Genomic DNA, 6,884 nt, shown 5'->3' on the forward strand with positions numbered 1-6,884 from the left:
CAGGAAAGGTGCTGGGTGACTGGAGCCAGAAATGGGATCCTTCCCAGAAGCTGTGATGCCTCTCCAATCAGCCCTCTCCCCAGCTGTGCACTGGAGCAAAGATGGCTCTCCTTCTGGCTCTGGCCTTGAGACACTGTTTTAACTTTTGAGTACCCCCCTTTAATAGCAAAACAGATTTTTATGCTAATTTTCTATAATGTTTGAAAAAAACTGGTACATGAAAGTAAATTTCAAAGCATTGTATTTCACACTCAGGCATTAACAAATACTCTATTGAAACATATGGCATCAGTTTGATGCAGATGGGATAATGTTTAAGTCTGAGAAAGATATTTGTGTCATAAATATTCTGTAAGGGATACCATGCCTGCATGTCAGTTCTCACATATACTATGAAAATGGTGATTTGTAACTGAAATGAAGCTAACAGCTTCTTGTTTTTGGCTTATAAATGTTTGGTGTTCTATATAGAATGTGCTGCTACTTGTAGCTACAGATGAGAGATAGATAGAATTTCAGAGGATCAACGTACAATTAAAAGAGAACTAGATGTGGCCAGATGGGAGAAAGGGGGCATGGAGTAAAGACAGTATAAGGATAGGTTTTATAATATTTTTCTACTAATTTTAATTTTATAGGCAAACTATTCCTAATTTCTTCTATTATAGATATGCCAATCCCCAAGCATTTAGCAAGGTATAGCTTTTAAGTGGGGAATTAGAAAATTGACTCAGTAGGTAAAAGCACTGAGAGCTCTTTTTGTCAACTGGGGTTTGATTCATAGCATCTACATGGTGGTTCCAAGTCCTCTGTAGCCTAGTTTCAGGGAATCTAAGCATCCTCTTCTGGGTTTTGTGACCACTAGCATATACACAGTGCATAGACATACATTCAAGCACATGCACATAAAATAAAAATTGTTTAAAAATAAAAGGAAATACAACAGGTTTTATTTCCCTAATGTCCATGTACTCTTTCTCCAGTATAAAACCATCCACACTGGACATTATCCTTTGGTTTATGAATGTATTCAAATTTACTCAAGCATTTAAAGCTTTCTAAGAAGAATTCACAGTTTCATATTGGGAGTAGCTGTGAGTTCCTACTGTTTCAAATGTTTCAGGAGCTAGTAATATTGTTTTGTGATGTTTCAAACTGTACTATTGTGAATTAAACTCTCAGTATTTCCATTAATTTCTAACAAACAAAAGTTGACTATTTTCATGTTTATGAATCACGTAGGGATGAACATTACTATAGTAAAACACCATAACAAACCGCCAGAAAACCCCAGTGTTAAACTGGCAAAACATACACGTACTTCAAAACAATAATAGAATTTGTTAGTACATATTCATTCTAATCTACTCTTTTATTCCTTCCCCTCCCCACCCCTCCCTCCCTTCCCTTCTTCCTCCCCTCCTCTCCTCTCCTCTCCTCTCCCCTCCCCTAGACTCTCTCCTTCTCCTACCTAATCTTTTCTAGATAGATTTTTTTCCCCAAGGTCACAGCATTTCTGGGGTTATTTTGGTAATCTACTGTCATTTCCTCACCTCCCAGTTAATTTTAATAATCAGAAGTTTATTATGTAAAACAATGCTATTTTATATTAATTTATTTTAGTCTATGCATATCGTTTGCATTGCTTAGTATGCCATTTCTAAGTTACTTTATAAATATATGCTCACATGTATTCATAGAATCTTCAAAAACGTACCTGCCCCCACTGCTTTAATTAAGTTTGCTCTTTTCCCACAGCATCTTTCTCTAACTCTTAAGGGAATCTCCAATTTGCAGTGACCCCCTGGCCTCAACCCATTACATTTAGCTAGATACTGACTTTTTAACCTTTTTTTCCCCCAAAGGAACTACATATTTTATTTCACCTCATTTTTTTTTATTGTGAAATTTTTTCCAATTTTTAATTAGGAATTTACTTCATTTACATTTCAAATGCTATCCTGAAAGTCCTCTATACCTGTCCTCCCCAGCTCCTCTACCCACCCACTCCCCCTTCTTGGCCCTGGTGTTACCCTGTACTGGGGCATATAAAGTTTGCAAGACCAAGGGGCCTCTCTTCCCAAAGATGGTCGACTAGGCCATCTTCTGCTTAAAGTTCCTATAGACTTCATCATATTTTATTTGAAAGTAGATATAGGAAGCTGTATTTGCTCAGGAATCAAGTTTACCACATTAAAATATGTAAATATATATTTGAGATGACCTGTTTTAAGAAATAACTACAAAGAAAAAATATTTGTCCTTATTAAGTGTCCTTAATATTATTATTTCACCTCCAAAATTTTTGTATAATTTAATCTATTTAAATCATATCCATTTACTCCTTCTACCTGTCATTTGTGTCCCCTAATCTATCTCCCTCCTAACTTCAAGTGCTTTATTTTTGTTTGTTTTTAACAACACTGAGATCAATTTTTAGTGCTTGATTTTGCGTGGGTGAAAGTAGATATTCTATGCTGGGCACTGAGTTTATATTATATAACCCATGTCTTCTGGGAGCAGTATGTAATTCTTGCTCTCCTAATTTTCCTTATCTATTTTTCTGCTGTTGGTTACCTATGTGGGACTCATAGTTCAATTATTGTGAAGGGTAATACAGTACACATTGATATGCAAATATCAAACTCTGATAAAAAGAAAGCATAGTAAACAAAAATTAAAAACTATAGACTATTAAGAAGAACCACAAATGAGCAGAAACTTAGTTTAGACAGATGACATTCATCTAAACTATCTAGAAATATCTTTTGATTGCATACTTGGCAAGTAGGAGGAATCGGTAAGCATAGTGACTTAAGACATTTTGTACTTGTCCATTAGCCTACAAAATTTTTCAAGATGAGCCAAGCATGAAGCATACCTATAATCTCAGCACTTGGAAGCTGGACACAAGAAGAGAAAGCATTTAATCCGAACTAGCCTCAGATGAATTTGAGGGACAGCCTAGACTAAATAAGAGACAGTCTTTTTAAAAGTTCATAAAGTTGTTTTTTTTTTTCCACGTGAGAGAGGTTTATTATGCAGGAATGAGGGGGGAGTGGTGAAGGGGGTAGAAGGGTAGAGAAGAGGAGAGAGGGGGGGAGAAGAAAGAGGAGGAGGAGAAGCGAAGAGCAGTTTTTATGGATTAGAAATCCAAAGGGGGGGGGAAGGGAAATTAAAAAAAAAAAACAAAAACAAGATAGTTATTGGAAGATTTGTCATTTACAGAGTGCTTCTTTGAATTGTGTGCTTAATAATAAATAAAATAAATTAGAAAAATCAGTCTTAAATATGAATCAATAATGGAACAAAACAAAACAAAACAACCAAAACCAAATCTATTACCCTTTTCTTACTGCCCAAGTATAATCTGAGAGGAAGTGATCCCCAACTGTATAATTCAAATGAAAGCACAATTACAATTTCAGGACACTAACACCTTGAAGCTAGATGCAAGACCTCATCTAGAAATAGTTTATACAATAGATATGTACATCTAATATGTCCTTCACATAATTCATATTTAGTTACTCTACTCAATATATAAATGTGTGCTGGGACCATGTTTCAGATGATTGCTTTTTTCCTCTCTTTCTAAAAATATTATTTATTTAATGTATATGAGTACACTGTAGTGTCTTCAGACACACCAGAAGATGGCATCTGATATCATTACAGATGGTTGTGAGCCACCATGTGGTTGCGGGGAGTTGAACTCAGGACCTCTGGAAGAGCAGTCAGTGCTCTTAATTTCTGAGTCATCTCTACAGACCTGTTTTTTTTTTTTTTTTTTTCTCTAATGACCAACCATTATTTAATATTGATTTTTGAGAATGTCATCCAAATTCATTAGATTCTAGTAAGCAACCTGGTATATGAGTACTTGTGTGGATGAATTATTGAAAAATTATCAAGTAAAATGTGCATAATTAATTTAGAAAAAAAGAGATGAGAAAATATTTCTTGAATACTTGCATTTGTTGCTGTTGTTTTCTTGGCCAGAATTTGCCTGGTTAAAATGTTAGCAAGGGATTAAGGGATGATTCAGAGTGTAGCAGGTAACTATAGCAGAGAACTGTGGGTGATATTTATATCCCAAAGGTACTGGATCCCGAATTCTCCTGTATTCCAAGAGAGCCAAAGGTACTGTCACTCATTTATATGGGAAATTGGTTTGTATTTCCCTGATGACTAAGGATGAGAAAATTGGGATCTGAATTTAAGCTTCTGTCCTTCCCTCCCTTCCTCCCTCCATTCCTTTGTTCCCACCTCCTTCCCTTCCTCTCTCTCTTTCTTCTGTCTCTCCACACACTCAACTTTATTACAATATCTTATGTTGTAATACCTAGCCTAGGATATTTAGAGTGAAATTTATATTCACTTCTGCATTTGATTCTTAAAGTAAATAAAAGGTTTTTGCCTCATTTCTCAAATCAGTGACTGTACCTAAGGAATGACTGTCAATGTCATTTATGTAATATGTAAAAATCAGCAATCAGGCATTTATAATAATTTAAAATATATCATGTATTTTCTTATTAAATGATATCAAAAGCATATGTATATCTAAACTTATTTGACATTTGTAAATAATAAAAAATAATTTAACTACCCAAAAATTCATGAATATGTCTTAGCACATAGCTCCCTAATTAATAGCCTAATCTTTACAATAAGGAAGTACAAGTAAGTTGGAATCAGATAAATCTAATACTTAAAAATTAATAATCTTATATTAAAAATTATTTTGGGATATCTCTGAAACTACTTTTATTCTGTTCAAAGTTTATCTGCAGATTCATTCTCTCTGTCTGTCTCTGTCTCTCTGTCTTTGTCTCTCTGTTTCTTTCTGTGTCTGTCTCTCTGTCTCTCTCTGTTTCTTTCTGTCTCACTGTCTCTTTGTGTGTATCTCTCTCTCTCTCTCTCTCTCTCTCTCTCTCTCTCTCTCTCTCTCTCTCTCCTCTATATTTGTCTGGATTAGGAAAGAATCACCTCATTCTGATATATTTGCCAATTTGTACACAGCCTTGGGGTTGTGGGGAAAACTCTTGATGTTTGCAGGTGGAAACAACTGCTATTATTAGGCTCAAATTAAGGAAACTTATGTTACAGTTTTCAAAAATGTCATTGCCTATCTTTCATTTTGTTTCCCATTCCTTGACAATAAAATGAAGGAATTTAGTTGTGCTGTCCTAAAATCCTCTTCTGTTCATCTGTGGGATGAACACAAATATTATGTGGGCTCCAATTGCCTCAAAGCACTCAACAATTCAGAAATCCTGGTTGGCATTTGGGAATTTCATTTTTGTAAGATAATACACTTCCTTCTCTGAATCATGATTTTTGTGTTATTGCAAACAAAGGCATTGTAGCAGGAAGACAATTACTAGACATTTGCCATAGAATCCTCATTGCTTTAAAGGAAATAGAATTGTATTTCTTTTTCTCATTACAGAAGTCTGTGGTGAGGCAGTTCAGGGCAGATCTGTGGTATCATTAATGATCAACTTCTATTTGCTGGATACTTCCATCCTCTACTATATTGGGTTTGCAACCAAAAATTTCAAATAATGTTAGACAAATGAGTAATAGTATCAACAAGAAAAGGAAAGATTCAGCATTCAGAGACACTTTGAAATGATGAGCCAAGTGTAGCCAGTGGTATAGATAATGTAGTTAAAACAAATTATCAGCAAAAACAGACTAAACCCTTAAACAACATGTTGGTATTCAGTGTGTTTAGAATGTGCCTGGGTTTCAGTTTTCTAAATTCAAAACCTAAACATGATCTAACTTTTTGTAAGATTTTAGCCAAATTAATATAATTAGTAACAAATGATGCAGTAATAGATTTTGAAAGCAAGGTCTACAGTTAAGCTGCAGTAGATAATATGTATTTTTACCTTTCAAGACAGAACAGTACCATACTTCTTGCTTAACTAGATTTTCTGAAGAAGCAAATTTCAAACTGCCACAAAGCATATGATTGCTATGTCATTAGGTATGATTTAAAGATATGAAACAGTAAAAATTAAAGTACCTTCTTTATAATGTAAATTTTTTAATACAGGAAAGAACAGTAAGGTGCCCTAATGATTATGATATTTAGTACATACAAGAAAACATTTGGTTTTCAACATTTCTCAGCCATTTTCTTTATAACAGTTATCACAACATAATGACATTGAAAATGAGCATTCTTCCCCACTTCAAAGAGGAAGATTGTGAGCCTCACTATTGCCTTCGACTGATCCAGGTCATTATTTTCTGATGCAATTTCAGTTTCCACATATATCTAGAATGTAACAGAGAAAATTCAAGTTGTAACATGTATTTATTAAAATTACAAAAAGTGTATCATTTGTAATGTTGGAGTTGGTATGGTTATATAAAGAGATTAAGACTTTTCTAGATAGTCGAACTAGTTTTTAAAAAATTTTTATAGATGAGGAACAATATAATGCATTCTGGGATTGAAAAAAATAAAATAATACAATAGTGGCTTCCACATTATACATATGAGTAACTTCTCCAGGTGGCTTTTCAGGTATTTTCTTAACAATCAAGTCAATCTTCTCATTTTGACTTATTTTTTTTAATACAAGATATAAACAGATCTAGTCCTGTAAGGGTAATTTGTAATAAATTTTCAATTTATAGTGTTAGCTACAGTATTTGGATCATTATTATATAGCATTTGGATTTTCCTATACTACATGGAAAAGCCTGAAACAATATTACTTTAGCTTAGGGTGAGCTGTGAAGCACAGGTAAGATTATGTCTCTGATTCTGAGAATGACTAAATGCATTATAGAGAGTTTACATAAAACTTTCTCTCTCTCTCTCTCTCTCTCTCTCTCTCTCTCTCTCTCTCTCTCTCTCT

The sequence above is a fragment of the Mus pahari genome, chromosome 4 (genome assembly GCF_900095145.1).
Source record: "Mus pahari chromosome 4, PAHARI_EIJ_v1.1, whole genome shotgun sequence".
NCBI lineage: Eukaryota > Metazoa > Chordata > Mammalia > Rodentia > Muridae > Mus > Mus pahari.